The sequence below is a fragment of the Phyllobates terribilis genome, unplaced genomic scaffold, assembly GCF_046119375.1.
Source record: "Phyllobates terribilis strain yellow unplaced genomic scaffold, ASM4611937v1 Scaffold_11__3_contigs__length_659146591, whole genome shotgun sequence".
In the NCBI taxonomy this organism is placed as follows: Eukaryota; Metazoa; Chordata; class Amphibia; order Anura; family Dendrobatidae; genus Phyllobates; species Phyllobates terribilis.
Window position 1 is genome coordinate 517,111,877 of NW_027362771.1, and position 17,051 is coordinate 517,128,927.

Sequence of the window (17,051 nt, forward strand, 5' to 3'; positions counted from 1 at the left end):
GCACATGGACATGAAGCATAAGTTGCAGTGGGAAGCTCAGTGTGCTACAATGCGGCCTAGCCGGCCGGGCCAACCACCGTCTGCCATATCTTGTGCATCCGCGGCCTCTTCATCCTCTGTGACTGGGGGGACAGCAGTCACACCTGTATTGGGGCGCAGACCAGCCACCTCTTTACCCGCAACAGCCAGCGTGATTGGCAGGTCATCATTTTCTTTGGAGGTGGTAACACCAGCTGGTGTTGAGCGCTGTCCGACATCGATAGCACCACTTTTGGATCAAGGCAACCTAACATGTCCACCTGCATCTTCCTCACAGACCGGCAGTTTGCCGGGGACACCCTTATCAACCCCGTCTAAGCACAATAGCCAGCCCTCGGTCCCTCAGATGTGGACAAGTAAAAGACCATTTCCTCCTAGCCATGAGAAAGCTAAGAGGTTGAATTTCACCATCTGCAAGCTCTTGGCTACAGAAATGCTGCCTTTCCGCCTGGGGACACAGAGGATTTTCGAGACCTTATGTCCGTCGCAGTGCCCCAGTACCAGATGCCCAGTCGGCACTACTTCTCAAAGAAAGGTGTGCCTGCGCTCCACCAGCATGTCGCACACAACATCACCGCTTCTTTGAGAAACTCTGTGTGTGAAAGGGTGCATTTCACCACAGACACTTGGACGAGTAGGCATGGACAGGGGCGTTACATGTCGCTGACTGGGCACTGGGTAACTATGGTGACAGCAGGACAAGGGGCTGATGTCCAAGTCTTGCCGTCCCCACGAGTTGTGCGTCAATCCTCTTTATGTCAAAGTTCCTCCACTGCTTCTGCCTCCTCAACCTCCTCTCGGTCTTCCACCTGCACCCAAAGCCTGTCTGGTCATGCCACAAGCTTTTCAACTGCGCAGAAGGGATCCTGCACACCTCCTTACTATGCTAGCAGTAGGGCTCAACGTCATCAGGCGGTTTTTACATTGAAATGTCTGGGAAATGTGAGTCACACAGCTGAGGAGTTGTGGTCAGCTCTGGAGAACCAATTTCATGAATGGTTGTCTCCACTGGACCTGAAACCAGGGAAGGCCGTGTGCGACAATGCTGCAAACCTGGGTGCGGCCCTTCGCCGGGGCAATGTCACACACGTGCCTTGTATGGCTCACGTGTTGAACCTGGTTGTCCAGCAATTTTTAGCCCACTATCCCAGACTAGATGGCCTTCTGCAGAGGGCACGGTCGCTGTGTGCTCACTTCCGCCGTTCGCATCCCGCAGCTCAGCGACTTACATCTCTACAGAAGTCGTTGGACCTGCCACTTCACCGGCTAAAATGCGATGTGCCTACCCGGTGGAATTCAACTCTGCACATGTTGCAGCGACTGTGGCAGCACCGACAAGCCCTGATGCAATACGTTCTGACGTATAGCCTGGGCCAACGAGATTCAGAGGTGGGGCAAATCACGCTGGAGGAGTGGTCTCAGATCAGGGACCTATGCACCCTTCTGCACAGTTTTGAAATGGCGACGAAGATGTTTAGTGCTGACGATGCCATTATCAGCATGACTATTCCGGTGATTTACATGCTGGAGCACATGTTAAACAGAATTCGGAGTCAGGTGGTGGCACAAAAGGAGGTGGAGGAAGTAAAGGAGGAGGAGTTTTATGCGGAAGGGCTAACATCTGCAAGGTCCAGACGGTCGGCAACACCAAGGCGGCAGGCATGTGAGGATGGGGGAGATGGTTTTACCAGGGCTCATGGTAGCAGCCAAACTAGTGAGGAAGGTGCAGGAGCCCAGGAAGAAGTGGAGGACGAACTGATGGAAGACTCATCAGATGAGGGAGACCTTGATCACATTTCTGTTTTGCAAGGTTGAGGGGAGAGGACAGAGGAAGGAAGCATGATTGTTACCTCGCCACCAACACAACAGGGACTTGGTGCTCCTGGATGCGCAACACACATGAGTGCCTTCTTGCTGCACTACCTGCAACATGACCCTCGAATTGTGAGAATTAGAAATAATCCTGACTACTGGGTTGCCACACTGTTAGATCCCCGGTACAAAAGTAAATTTGCAGAAATTATTCCTGCCATAGAAAGGGATGCACGCATGCAGGAGTATCAGCAGAGACTGTTGCAGAATCTTACATGTGCTTTTCCACAAAATACCACTGGTGCACGTAGTGAATCTCACAGTTCCAACTTGCCAACCATGGGACCGTCAAGTGTTCAGCACTCAAACCGTAACAGAACCACAGTATCTGCTGGTAACATCAATTTTGCGGAATCATTTCACCACTTTTTTAGCCCATCCTTTGCAAGGCCACAGGAGACAAGAAGTCTGACACATAGTCAACGCCGAGAGACGACGGTACAGGAGTATCTCCAAGTAAACATTGAAGCCACGACTGTGTCACTGGACCCTTGCTCTTTTTGGGCTTCCAATCTGGATAAATGGCCGGAGCTAGCCACTTACGCCTTGGAGATCTTGTCATGCCCCGCAGCCAGCGTTCTGTCTGAACGTGTGTTCAGTGCTGCTGGTGGTGTGCTGACAGATAAGCGCACGCGGCTCTCCACTGATAATGTAGACAGACTCACGTTCATAAAGATGAACAAATCATGGATCCGAAACGACTTTTCTACCCCTGTGTCATCCTGGGGAGAGTAAAAGCTTGATGATTGGTTAAAATCACCCTACCAACCGTTTTAAGCTTTCAAATTACTAATCATGTTTTTCTGTATCTTGGCTGGAAAATAATTTGGGCTTTGTAGCAGTGTGCAGCACTGATCCTATTAGGCCATCTATACTAAAGCTTCACCAGATTTAAAATTAATAATAATTTTTAGCTGCATCTAGCCCGGAAAATAATTTTGGGGCTCCGAGATGCGCAAGACACATAAGTGCCTTCTTGCTGCACTACCTGCAGCATGACCCTCATATTGTCAGAATTCGAAGTAATCATGACTACTGGGTTGCCACACTCTTAGATCCCCCAAACTTTTCGATCAACCTTTTCATTTTAATAAAGACCAAAAAAATGGTCATTTTTGAAATTATAAGCATTAGCAGGTTGTTAGAAACTGAAATCAAACAGTTTTCAACTCAAAACTTTATTCTAGGTGATGTTACATTTTCACATAGGACCCCTTGTTCGAAAGGAGCTTCTGAACTCTCTCGTCCATTGAATTTGTCAGGTTTTGGATGGTTTCTGCTTCAATTGTTTTGCAAGAGGACAGAATACCCTCCCAGAGCTGTTGCTTAGATGTGAACTGCCTCCCGCCATCATAGACACTCCTTTTAATGATACTCCAAAGGTTCTGAATGGGGTACAGGTCAGGGGAGCATGGGGGTCACACCATAAGTTTGTCCCCTTTTATGCCCATATCAGCCAGAGATGCAGATGTTTTATGTGAAGCAAGAGATGGTGCATTATCATGCAGAAAAATGATCTTGCTGTGAAATACACGGTTCTTCTTCTTGAACCATGGCAGGAAGTGCTGTTTGAGAAAATCCACATACATTATGGAGTTCATCTTTAGCGCCTTCAGGGATCCTAAAGGGGCCAACAATCTCTCTCCCCATGATTCCAGCCCAAAACATTACTCCACCTCCTCCTTGTTGGCGCTGTAGCCGTGTTTGCGTTGGGTGTCCATCAACCAGCCATCTTCCACTCCATCCATCTGGACCATCGAGCGCTGCACGGCACTCATCCGTGAACAAAACAGTTTTGAAATCAGTCTTCATGTAATGTTTGGCCCACTGGAGCCGTTTCTGCTTGTGTGAAGTGGATAGAGGAGGTCGACAGGATGGCGTATGCACTAGTGTTGAGTAGTGTTGAGCCACCCCCGTAGTGTTCGAGTTCGGTTCGGTTCGTCGAACACCCGTGTGTTCGCCGAACTGTTCGTCGAACTGTTCGTCGAACACCTTCGAACACCGTTAAAACCAATGGCAGGCAAACAAAAACACATAGAAACACATAGAAAACACCTTCAAAGGTGTCCAAAAGCTGACAAACTGCTCAGAAGACACAACTAACACATGGAAAAGTGACAAGTACATATAGTCATGCGAAAAGAAAAGAGGTGGAGGAGTAAAAGGAGGGGGAGACACAGATATAGGCATGTCATGCCCTTCTAAAATCCAAAAAGTGAGAAGCCGAGACGGCCAGTCCGCTCCTGCCCGTGCCACCTCCGTGTCGCCGGGTTTGTGCCAGAGCCGCGGTGAACCCTGACGGCCAGCCCCCCTCTCCCAATACTGGTGCCTGTCCGCTGGTGGGTCGAGAGAGCCCCCCTGTGGTGGAGGCAGCTCTAAGCTTTTTAATTTAAATTGTCCCTCTAATTTGAATGAATACACTTTAAATCCATTTACAAGGATCTATTGGAGGGCAAGTCTCATGCCAGCAGCCGCGTAATTCCAGCTCCAGTAGCGTCCACTAAAGCTGCTGCAGTTAAAAAGCTTTTATAAGGATCGAGCTCGGCTGTCCACCGCAAGGCATCCTAGTGCCAGTCCCAGCCCCTATGCCTTGGGGTGCCTCCTGATGCTCTTCACTAAGTATCCCGTGGTCCCGAAGCATTTCCTTTGAAAAAATTAAGTGTCCAAACTACAGGTGGTGTAGCTTGCTTAACAGCCGGGATAATCCGCTGACTAGCAGACACTGCTACTAGGCACAAAGTATTTCCTGGGCTAGATGCAGTTAAAAATTTGTAAGTAGATACTCTCGTTGGATGCTGAGAAAGCATTCCATAGAGTCTCCTGGCACGCCATATATGATTCTCTTAAAAAGCTTGGGGTAGGGGTCTAGGGGACCCTTTTATAGCCAAAATCACGGCCCTGTATCACAATACGTCACCTAGGCTGAAGATAAATGGAACTGTAGCACCGAGGGCTCGGTTGCTACAGACGTATTGCACCTCACCCAGAGGTGTGATATCTCACTCTCAGATAAGGATGGAGTGTGGATCAGGACCCGACACCTGCATGCATTACACCACATTGCCGTGGGGCAGGGCGACCAATATGCCCCTGAGATGGGCACGACAGTCCCTGTCCCTGGCTGGAGTGGGGGGAGGGAACACTGAGGAAGGGGAACCCTGCAGTGCAGGAGCAGGGAGGAAGCAGTTCCTGGGTGCATTGAGAAGGGAGTATAAAAGGTGGGCACCATCTTAGTTCAGTGCAGAGAAGTCTGAGCAGAAGTGGCAGGGAGCAGGGGCTCTGCATGAGCTCTGCTCCGGAGGCGGGCCTAGTAACAGAGGCCCAGGCCTGCAAGAGGGAGAAGGAAGGAAGAGGAGCGGAGAAGGCTCCAGGAACGAGGAATGAAGGGATCCCAGGGGTGCGGACGGGCGAGTCGCCACCGCACGCCCGAATCCACCTGCGTGGAGGGGTCAGGCCAAAGGGGGAGACCGGTCCCCGAACTAGTGGAGGCAGGAAACGACCCTCAGCTAGAAACCGGAGGCTCTGACATTTTATGTGGCGCAGCCCCTTGCTCCACCCGCTAGGAAGGCACCACATAGGGTCAGGGAAACTGGCGCCAAGTTTACCAAGAGGAGGCCCGAGGCAGCCGGACAGAAGTGTTGGTAAGAAAGGCCAGACAAAGGACACACAAAGGGGGTCCTGTGAAGCGCTCCAAAGTTATCTGGGAGTTGTCTGAGCCCCTCACCTGGTGAGCACAGTACGACGTGGGCAGCCGTTACCTGCAGACGTGGTGCTACGCTCTGCTGCACCCACAACACCAGCCTTAGCGGTCTGCCCTGTAGCGGCGGTTCACTCTGACCGCAATCCACGGGTGGCGTAGTCGGACATTTAAACATCAAAACCACATAAATAGTTCCGCCACTGGTTTGACCGCCCTGAGCCACGGAACCGGATCGCCGCCACGAAGACTACAACCACCAGCATCCACCAAAAAGGGTCCGGCTCCGGGTGTCCCAAGGCCCAGGGGGTGCGTCAGAACATTTTCATCACCTTTCACAATCACCAATGGGACAAGGCAGGGATGTCCTCTGTCCCCTCTCTTATACATCCTAGTGACGGAGCACCTGCTCTCATCAATTCGCCATAACCCCAATATTAGGTGGATTGAGGTGGGAGGCACCGAGTACAAGTGCTCTCTATTTGCTGATGATGTCCTAGTATATATCACTCAATCACATATATCCATCCCTGCTGTTATGGCTGAAATAGATCACTTTGTTACATGGTAAAATTTTAAAATCAATGCAGCGAAGTCTGAGGCCCTCGATGTCTCCCTCCCTAAATCCATATAGGATTCCATCCAGTCCAACTTTCCCTTTGCCTGGCCCTCACAGGGTATCAAATACTTAGGAATTCCTATTCATAGAGACCTCTCCCATCTATGTTATCTTAATTTTGGGCCCTTTATTGAACAATTCCATACAGACCACGGTTGGCAAGTTGGAACTGTGAGATTCACTACGTGCACCACTGGTATTTTGTGGAAAAGCACATGTAAGATTCTGCAACAGTCTCTGCTGATACTCCTGCATGCGTGCATCCCTTTCTATGGCAGGAATAATTTCTGCAAATTTACTTTTGTACCGGGGATCTAACAGTGTGGCAACCCAGTAGTCAGGATTATTTCTAATTCTCACAATTTGAGGGTCATGTTGCAGGTAGTGCAGCAAGAAGGCACTCATGTGTGTTGCGCATCCAGGAGCACCAAGTCCCTGTTGTGTTGGTGGCGAGGTAACAATCATGCTTCCTTCCTCTGTCCTCTCCCCCCAACCTCGCACAACAGAAATGTGATCAAGGTCTCCCTCATCTGATGAGTCTTCCATCAGTTCGTCCTCCACTTCTTTTTGGGCTCCTGCACCTTCCTCACTAGTTTGGCTGCTACCATGCGCCCTGGTAAAATCATCTCCCCCACCCTCACATGCCTGCCGCCCTGGTGCTGCCGACCGTCTGGACCTTGCAGATGTTAGCCCTTCCGCATACAACTCCTCCTCCTCTACTTCCTCCACCTCCTCTTGTGCCACCACCTGACTCCGAATTCTGTTTAACATGTGCTCCAGCATGTAAATCACCGGAATAGTCATGCTGATAATGGCATCGTCAGCACTAAACATCTTCGTCGCCATTTCAAAACTGTGCAGAAGGGTGCATAGGTCCCTGATCTGAGACCACTCCTCCAGCGTGATTTGCCCCACCTCTGAATCTCGTTGGCCCAGGCTATACGTCAGAACGTATTGCACCAGGGCTTGTCGGTGCTGCCACAGTCGCTGCAACATGTGCAGAGTTGAATTCCACCGGGTAGGCACATCGCATTTTAGCCGGTGAAGTGGCAGGCCCAACGACTTCTGTAGAGATGTAAGTCGCTGAGCTGCGGGATGCGAACGGCGGAAGTGAGCACACAGCGACCGTGCCCTCTGCAGAAGGCCATCTAGTCTGGGATAGTGGGCTAAAAATTGCTGGACAACCAGGTTCAACACGTGAGCCATACAAGGCACGTGTGTGACATTGCCCCGGCGAAGGGCCGCACCCAGGTTTGCAGCATTGTCGCACACGGCCTTCCCTGGTATCAGGTCCAGTGGAGACAACCATTCATGAAATTGGTTCTCCAGAGCTGACCACAACTCCTCAGCTGTGTGACTCACATTTCCCAGACATTTCAATGTAAAAACCGCCTGATGACGTTGAGCCCTATTGCCAGCATAGTAAGGAGGTGTGCAGGATCCCTTCTGCGCAGTTAGAAAGCTTGTGGCATGACCAGACAGGCTTTGGGTGCAGGTGGAAGACCGAGAGGAGGTTGAGGAGGCAGAAGCAGTGGAGGAAAAATGACATAAAGAGGATTGACGCACAACTCGTGGGGACGGCAAGACTTGGACAGCAGCCCCTTGTCCTGCTGTCACCATAGTTACCCAGTGCCCAGTCAGCGACATGTAACGCCCCTGTCCATGCCTACTCGTCCAAGTGTCTGTGGTGAAATGCACCCTGTCACACACAGAGTTTCTCAAAGAAGCGGTGATGTTGTGTGCGACATGCTGGTGGAGCGCAGGCACACCTTTCTTTGAGAAGTAGTGCCGACTGGGCATCTGGTACTGGGGCACTGCGACGGACATAAGGTCTCGAAAATCCTCTGTGTCCACCAGGCGGAAAGGCAGCATTTCTGTAGCCAAGAGCTTGCAGATGGTGAAATTCAACCTCTTAGCTTTCTCATGGCTAGGAGGAAATGGTCTTTTACTTGTCCACATCTGAGGGACCGAGGGCTGGCTATTGTGCTTAGACGGGGTTGATAAAGGTGTCCCCGGCAAACTGCCGGTCTGTGAGGAAGATGCAGGCGGACATGTTAGGTTGCCTTGATCCAAAGGTGGTGCTATCGATGTCGGACAGCGCTCAAGACCAGCTGGTGTTACCACCTCCAAAGAAAATGATGACCTGCCAATCACGCTGGCTGTTGCGGGTAAAGAGGTGGCAGGTCTGCGCCCCAAAACAGGTGTGACTGCTGTCCCCCCAGTCACAGAGGATGAAGAGGCCGCGGATGCACAAGATATGGCAGACGGTGGTTGGCCCGGCCGGCTAGACCGCATTGTAGCACACTGAGCTTCCCACTGCAACTTATGCTTCATGTCCATGTGCCGGTTCATGCATGAAGTACTCAAACTATGTATTTTTTGGCCTCTACTTAGCTTTTGCTGACAAATGTTACAGATAACACGAGTTGGGTCATCTTTATCGATCTGAAAAAATGCCCAGGCTATGCAAGGCTTAGCACCCATGCGACCTGAAGAGCCACCACGACTTGTGGTGAGAGGCAGAGTTGTGTTTGAGGATGCAGTTGTTGACGTGCTTCCAGTACTACGTCTCTGTCCAGGAAGGCGCAACCTGACCTCGTCGTCACTAGCATCTTCCTCCACCTCCTCTGCTGACCTCATCTCTTGGCTGACTGTGGGTTGACAGTAAGTGGGATCTCCGACCTCATCATCATCACCCTGTGCGTTATCACACCCGTCGTCCTCAGAGCCAACCTGTTCCTGCCCTGACAAAAAACTAAAGTTGTCGCTCCAATCAGGTATTTGAGTCTTATCATCGTCTTCCTCATTGTCTCCACCAACAGGAGTTACAGTTTGGGAATGAGGGTCTACATTATGGTCAGAACCTTCTGCGTCTGGTCCTGGATCCGACTCATAAAGATTCTGGGCATCAGTGCAGATCATTTCCTCGTCTGGATTCACAGAAGCGCTGGAGTCGACCTCTGATTCCCAGGCTATAGTATGAGTAAACAGCTCTGCAGACTCAACCATCTGTTCTACCTCATACTCAGACGGGCAGCTGGAGATTTGGGAGCTGTGAGGAAGCAAGTGCGATTTGGGTGACACCTTTGAGGACTGGAGTATTTGTGATGTTGAAGTTGATGTGGAGGAGAGCCCACTTAAAGGAGCACTTGATATCCATTGAAGCACCTGCTGTTTTTGTGCCTCATCTGGAATTTGTAGCGATTGGCGTGGCCGTAAGAAAGGGATCTTATCACATTGTCCGCTAAAAGAAGTAGACATTTTAGTTTGGCTGGAAGATGGTCTTTCTTCTGCACCTACCCCACGGACACAACCTTTTTTCCCCTTCCCAACACGCCTATTCCCCTTTCCACCAGCAGCAGGCCTTTTTCCACTCATTTTGGTGGTTAACTAATTCACAACTCTGGAGTTGTTTGCACAAAAAACAATGGATGGTAACCGAGCAGAGCTGAGTGGCCAAACTGTGGTATTAGGCCAAAACTATTGGCTGGGTTAGATGCAGAAAAAAATTATTTTTAATTTGCAACCTGATGGAGGTCAGTATAGATGGACTAATAGACCAAGTCCCACACACCGCTAGAAGCCCAAATATTTTTTCAGAGCTAGATGCAGAAAAAAATTATTTTTAATTTGCAACCTGATGGAGGTCAGTATAGATGGACTAATAGACCAAGTCCCACACACCGCTAGAAGCCCAAATATTTTTTCAGAGCTAGATGCAGAAAATTTTTTTATTCAATTTGCAACCTGATGTAGGTCAGTATAGATGGACTAATAGACCAAGTCCCACACACTGCTAGAAGCCCAAATATTTTTTCAGAGCTAGATGCAGAAAAAAATTATTTTTAATTTGCAACCTGATGGAGGTCAGTATAGATGGACTAATAGACCAAGTCCCACACACTGCTAGAAGCCCAAATATTTTTTCAGAGCTAGATGCAGAAAAAAATTATTTTTAATTTGCAACCTGATGGAGGTCAGTATAGATGGACTAATAGAACAAGTCCCACACGCTGCTAGAAGCCCAAATATTTTTTCAGAGATAAATGAAGAAAAAAATTATTTTTAATTTGCAACCTGATGGAGGTCAGTATAGATGGACTAATAGACCAAGTCCCACACACTGCTAGAAGCCCAAATATTTTTTCAGAGCTAGATGCAGAAAAAAATTATTTTTAATTTGCAACCTGATGGAGGTCAGTATAGATGGACTAATAGACCAAGTCCCACACACCGCTAGAAGCCCAAATATTTTTTCAGAGCTAGATGCAGAAAAAAATTATATTCAATTTGCAACCTGCTGGAGGTCAGTATAGAAGGACTAATAGAACAAGTCCCACACACTGCTAGAAGCCCAAATATTTTTTCAGAGCTAAATGAAGAAAAAAATTATTTTTAATTTGCAACCTGATGGAGGTCAGTATAGATGGACTAATAGACCAAGTCCCACACACTGCTAGAAGCCCAAATATTTTTTCAGAGCTAGATGCAGAAAAAAATTATATTCAGTTTGCAACCTGATGGAGGTCAGTATAGATGGACTAATAGAATGATGCTATGCCCAAAAGATTTTACTTCACTAGGTGCAGTAAAAAAATTGGTATTCTATACACAGGTGGTATATCTTGCAACACAGATAGGCTACTCCACTGACTAACACACTCTGCAATAGGCCAAAAAGGATTAGCTTTGCTAGATTCAGCCAAATGCTGTGAAAAAAACTTGCACAGCACTGGCACAGACCTGCCTGGCAAAAACTGATAGGAACTGATGTAACCTAGTCCTGAAAAGGACTCCAATTACAATTAGTCTTTACTCCCACAATCTATCTATTTAAGAGCACAGACCTGCCTGATAAAAGTCGTAGGAAATGCTGTAACCTAGTCCTTAAAAGGACTGCAATCACAACTATTCCCTACTCCCAAGCTATCTGTATATTTGTGCGAAAATTGGCTTGAAATTAACAAGGTATAGCGCACACAGCAACAGCGGTGCCGTCTAACACGCAGCTGCAGCAGTGAGAAAATGGTGGCGACGGGGAAAATGGCTTGGTCTTATAGGGCAAGGACATGTGACATACACTGCCAATCACACATGCCCTTGCTTGTGTGAAAAAAAGCACTTCGCTCCGTGTGTGCGCTGCTGATAGGCTGACAGATTGCACCTCCCCACTGCAAATGCGGGAAAGAGAAAAAAAAATGGAGATCTTCATTGTTCCTGCAGAGATCCATCCCCTGCCCCTCCCCCCGCCCCGCTGTACACTCAAACTGCGTATTAACATTAATTTTCATCATTACTGAGAAAAAATCCAGTTATGATTTTGGTGCACGAACAGTTATCGAACATAACCTCGAACAGCCGAATTTTTCTCAAATTGTTCGTGTTCGCCGACCGGCTCGAACACCGCCCAAAACAGCTCGAATTTGAGATTGGCGAACAGTTCGAGTAGAACAACGCTCATCTCTAGTGTTGAGCCACCCCCGTAGTGTTCGGGTTCGGTTCGGCTCGTCGAACACCGGGATGTTCGAGGAACTGTTCGTCGAACTGTTCGTCGAACACCTTAGAACACCGTCGAACACCGTTAAAACCAATGGCAGGCAAACAAAAACACATAGAAACACATAGAAAACACCTTCAAAGGTGTCCAAAAGCTGACAAACTGCTCAGAAGACGCTTTCTTTAAAAAAGCCGGCCGGCAATTCAGCAGTGGCATACACCGGTACCCGACAATTTAGACAAGAAGGAATAGAGCATCACACATAGATTAGATAGATAGAAACATGTCAGTCACATATATATGAAGTACAGTGACAGTGTTGCTTACTGTACTTGTCATTTAGTGTAAAGGATTTATTAAAAAATATAATAGTGTTTTCATGCACTGTCTCTTTAAAAAAGCCGGCCGGCAATTCAGCATCTGTACCCGACAATTTATAACAGACAGAATAGAGCTTCACACATAGATTAGATAGATAGAAACATGTCAGTCACATATATATGAAGTACAGTGACAATGTTGCTTACTGTACTTGTCATTTAGTGTAAAGGATTTATTAAAAAAAATAATAGTGTTTTCATGCACTGTCTCTTTAAAAAAGCCGGCCGGCAATTCAGCATCTGTACCCGACAATTTATAACAGACAGAATAGAGCTTCACACATAGATTAGATAGATAGAAACATGTCAGTCACATATATATGAAGTACAGTGATAGTGTTGGTTACTGTACTTGTCATTTAGTATTAAAATAAAGGATTTATTATTAAAAAAAATTGGCGTGGGGTTCCCCTTAATTTTAGTCTCTAGCGGAGGTTAAGCAGACAGCTGGGGCAGATGTTTGACGCCTGGGAAGGGGGTAATACCCACGGAGCTTCCCAGGCTACTAATATGAGCCCCCAGCTGAATACATAGCCTTTACTAGCTATTAAAATGGGGGACCCCCCAAAAAAAATGACGTGGTGTCCCCCCTAATTTAATAGCTAGCAAAGGCTAGGCAGACAGCTGGGGGCTGATATTAATAGCCCAGGAAGGGTGCCATGAATATTGGCCCCCTCCCAGGCTAGAAGCACCAGCCGTCAGCCGCCCCAGAAATGGCGCATTCATAGGATGCGCCAATTCTGGCACTTAGCCTCGCTCTTCCACGCTGCCCTGTAGCGGTGGCAGGGGTTAATAGGGCTGGGGTTGATGTTAGCTTATAATGCCAGCTGACATCAAGCCCAGGTTAGTAATGGAGAGGCGTCTATAAGACACCCCCATTACTAACCCCATAGTCAAAGTTAAAAGAAAACACAAACACCCAGAATAAAGTCCTTTAATTGAAATAAAGACACAATCCTTTATTGTTCTAAATTAAACCATACTTACCATCACGCCCATTCCAGCTGAAGCCAACGATCTTCTGCAATAAAAGAAAAATAATAAAGCAACATCATCCTTACCTTTCCATGGTTCCCACGACAGCTTCAGCTCTGCTACATCGAGATGACAGGCTGGACCGCAGCAGAACGCCGCCATCCAGCCTGTCTTCCCGCAGACACTGAGAAGCGCAGGCTTGCTTGCGCTCTGCAGTGTCTGGCTGTGACGGCATAAAGATGAGACGAGTTCATGTCCAATGAACTCGGCGCACCTCATGCACGTCACTGACAGCGTGGGAAAATTCTCACGCTGAAGCGCTGAGTGCAGGAGAATTCTCCCACGCTATCAGTGACGTGCATAAGGTGAGCTCATGTCCAATGAACTCAGCTCACCTCCTGCACGTCACTGACAGCGTGGGAGAATTCTCCTGCACTCAGCGCTTCAGCGTGAGAATTCTCCCACGCTGAAGCGCTGAGTGCAGGAGAATTTTCCCACGCTGTCAGTGACGTGCATAAGGTGAGCTCATGTCCAATGAACTCAGCTCACCTCCTGCACGTCACTGACAGCGTGGGAGAATTCTCCTGCACTCAGCGCTTCAGTGTGAGAATTCTCCCACGCTGAAGCGCTGAGTGCAGGAAAATTTTCCCACGCTGTCAGTGACGTGCATGAGGTGAGCCGAGTTCATTGGACATTAACTCGGCTCATCTGGATGCCCTCACAGAGAGACACTGTGGAGCGCAAGCAAGCCTGCGCTTCTCAGTGTCTGCGGGATGACAGGCTGGATGGCAGCGTTCTGCTGCGGTCCAGCCTGTCATCTCGATGTAGCAGAGCTGAAGCTGTCATGGGAACCATGGAAAGGTAAGGATGATGTTGCTTTATTATTTTTCTTTTATTTCAGGAGATCGTTGGCTTCAGCTGGAATGGGCGTGATGGTAAGTATGGTTTAATTTAGAACAATAAAGAATTGTGTGTTTATTTCAATTAAAGGACTTTTTTCTGGGTGTTGTGTTTTTTTTAAATACTTTACTAGAAATTCATGGTGGTCATGTCTAATATTGGCGTGACCCCATGAATTTTGGGCTTAGGGCCAGCTGATAATGCCAAGCTGGCCCTAACCCCTTTATTACCCAGTGAGCCACCGCATCAGGGCCCTGGATGAGTTGGGTACAGCGCCAGAAGATGGCGCTTCTATGAACGCGCCATTTTCCGGGGTGGCTGCGGACTGCAATTTGCAGCGGGGGTGGCCCAGAAAGCTTGGGCCTCCCTGCGCTGCGGATTCCAGCCCCCAGCTGCATAGTTGTACCTGGCTGGACACAAAACAGGGCGAAGCCCCACGTATTTTTTTTTTAATTATTTCATGAAATTCATGAAATAATTAAGAAAAAAAGGCCTTCCCTATATTGTTGTGTCCGACCAGGTACAAATAGTCAGCTGGTGGTTGGGGGCAGCCCGTTCCTGCCTGCTGTACCTGGGTGGACACAAATATAGTGCGAAGCCCCACGTCAATTTTTTTTTAATTATTTCATGAATTTCCTGAAATAATTTAAAAAAATTGAAGTGGGGCTTCGCACTATATTTGTGTCCAGCCAGGTACAGCAGGCAGGAACGGGCTGCCCCCAACCACCAGCTGCCTATTTGTACCTGGCCGGACACAACAATATAGGGAAGGCCTTTTTTTCTTAATTATTTCATGAATTTCATGAAATAATTAAAAAAAATTGAAGTGGGGCTTCGCACTATATTTGTGTCCAGCCAGGTACAGCAGGCAGGAACGGGCTGCCCCCAACCACCAGCTGACTATTTGTACCTGGTCGGACACAACAATATAGGGAAGGCCTTTTTTTCTTAATTATTTCATGAATTTCATGAAATAATTAAAAAAAAAATACGTGGGGCTTCGCCCTGTTTTGTGTCCAGCCAGGTACAACTATGCAGCTGGGGGCTGGAATCCGCAGCGCAGGGAGGCCCAAGCTTTCTGGGCCACCCCCGCTGCAAATTGCAGTCCGCAGCCACCCCGGAAAATGGCGCGTTCATAGAAGCGCCATCTTCTGGCGCTGTACCCAACTCATCCAGGGCCCTGATGCGGTGGCTCACTGGGTAATAAAGGGGTTAGGGCCAGCTTGGCATTATCAGCTGGCCCTAAGCCCAAAATTCATGGGGTCACGCCAATATTAGACATGACCACCATGAATAATTTCATGAAATAATTTAAAAAAAAATACGTGGGGCTTCGCCTTATTTTTGTGTCCAGCCAGGTACAACTCGGCAGCTGGGGGCTGGAATCTGCAGCGCAGGGCGGCCCAAGCTTTCTGGGCCCCCCCCCGCTGCAAATTGCGTTCATAGAAGCGCCATCTTCTGGCGCTGTACCCAACTCATCCAGGGCCCTGATGCGGTGGCTCACTGGGTAATAAAGGGGTTAGGGCCAGCTTGGCATTATCAGCTGGCCCTAAGCCCAAAATTCATGGGGTCACGCCAATATTAGACATGACCACCATGAATAATTTCATGAAATAATTAAAAAAAAAATACGTGGGGCTTCGCCTTATTTTTGTGTCCAGCCAGGTACAACTCGGCAGCTGGGGGCTGGAATCTGCAGCGCAGGGCGGCCCAAGCTTTCTGGGCCCCCCCCCGCTGCAAATTGCAGTCCGCAGCCACCCCGGAAAATGGCGCGTTCATAGAAGCGCCATCTTCTGGCGCTGTACCCAACTCATCCAGGGCCCTGGTGCGGTGGCTCACTGGGTAATAAAGGGGTTAGGGCCAGCTTGGTATTATCAGCTGGCCCCAAGCCCAAAATTCATGGGGTCACGCCAGTATTAGACATGACCGCCATGAATTTCTAGTAAAGTATTTAAAAAAAACACAACACCCAGAAAAAAGTCCTTTAATTGAAATAAACACACAATTCTTTATTGTTCTAAATTAAACTATACTTACCATCACGCCCATTCCAGCTGAAGCCAACGATCTCCTGCAATAAAAGAAAAATAATAAACCAAGCTCATCCTTACCTTTCCATGGTTCCCACGACAGCTTCAGCTCTGCTACATCGAGATGACAGGCTGGACCGCAGCAGAACGCTGCCATCCAGCCTGTCATGCCGCAGACACTGAGAAGAGCAGGCTTGCTTGCGCTCCTCAGTGTCTCGCAGTGACGGCATCCAGATGAGCCGAGTTCATGTCCAATGAACTCAGCTCACCTCATGCACGTCACTGACAGCGTGGGAAAATTCTCACGCTGAAGTGCTGAGTGCAGGAGAATTCTCCCACGCTGTTAGTGACGTGCATGAGGTGAGCTCATGTCCAATGAACTCAGCTCACCTCATGCACCTCACTGACAGCGTGGGAAAATTCTCCTGCACTCAGCGCTTCAGCGTGAGAATTTTCCCACGCTGTCAGTGACGTGCATGAGGTGAGCCGAGTTCATTGGACATGACCTCGGCTCATCTTTATGCCGTCACAGAGAGACAATGTGGAGCGCAAGCAAGCCTGCGCTTCTCAGTGTCTGCGGGATGACAGGCTGGATGGCAGATTTCTGCTGCGGTCCAGCCTGTCATCTCGATGTAGCAGAGCTGAAGCTGTCGTGGGAACCATGGAAAGGTAAGGATGAGGTTGCTTTATTATTTTATTTTTATTACAGGAGATCGTTGGCTTCAGCTGGAATGGGTGTGACGGTAAGTATGGTTTAATTTAGAACAATAAAGAATTGTGTCTTTATTTCAATTAAAGGACTTTATTCTGGGTGTTTGTGTTTTTTTTAACTTTGACTATGGGGTTAGTAATGGGGGTGTCTTATAGACGCCTCTCCATTACTAACCTGGGCTTGATGTCAGCTGGCATTATAAGCTGACATCAACCCCAGCCCTATTACCCCCTGCCACCGCACCAGGGCAGCGTGGAAGAGCGAGGCTAAGTGCCAGAATTGGCGCATCCTATGGATGCGCCATTTCTGGGGCGGCTGACGGCTGGTGTT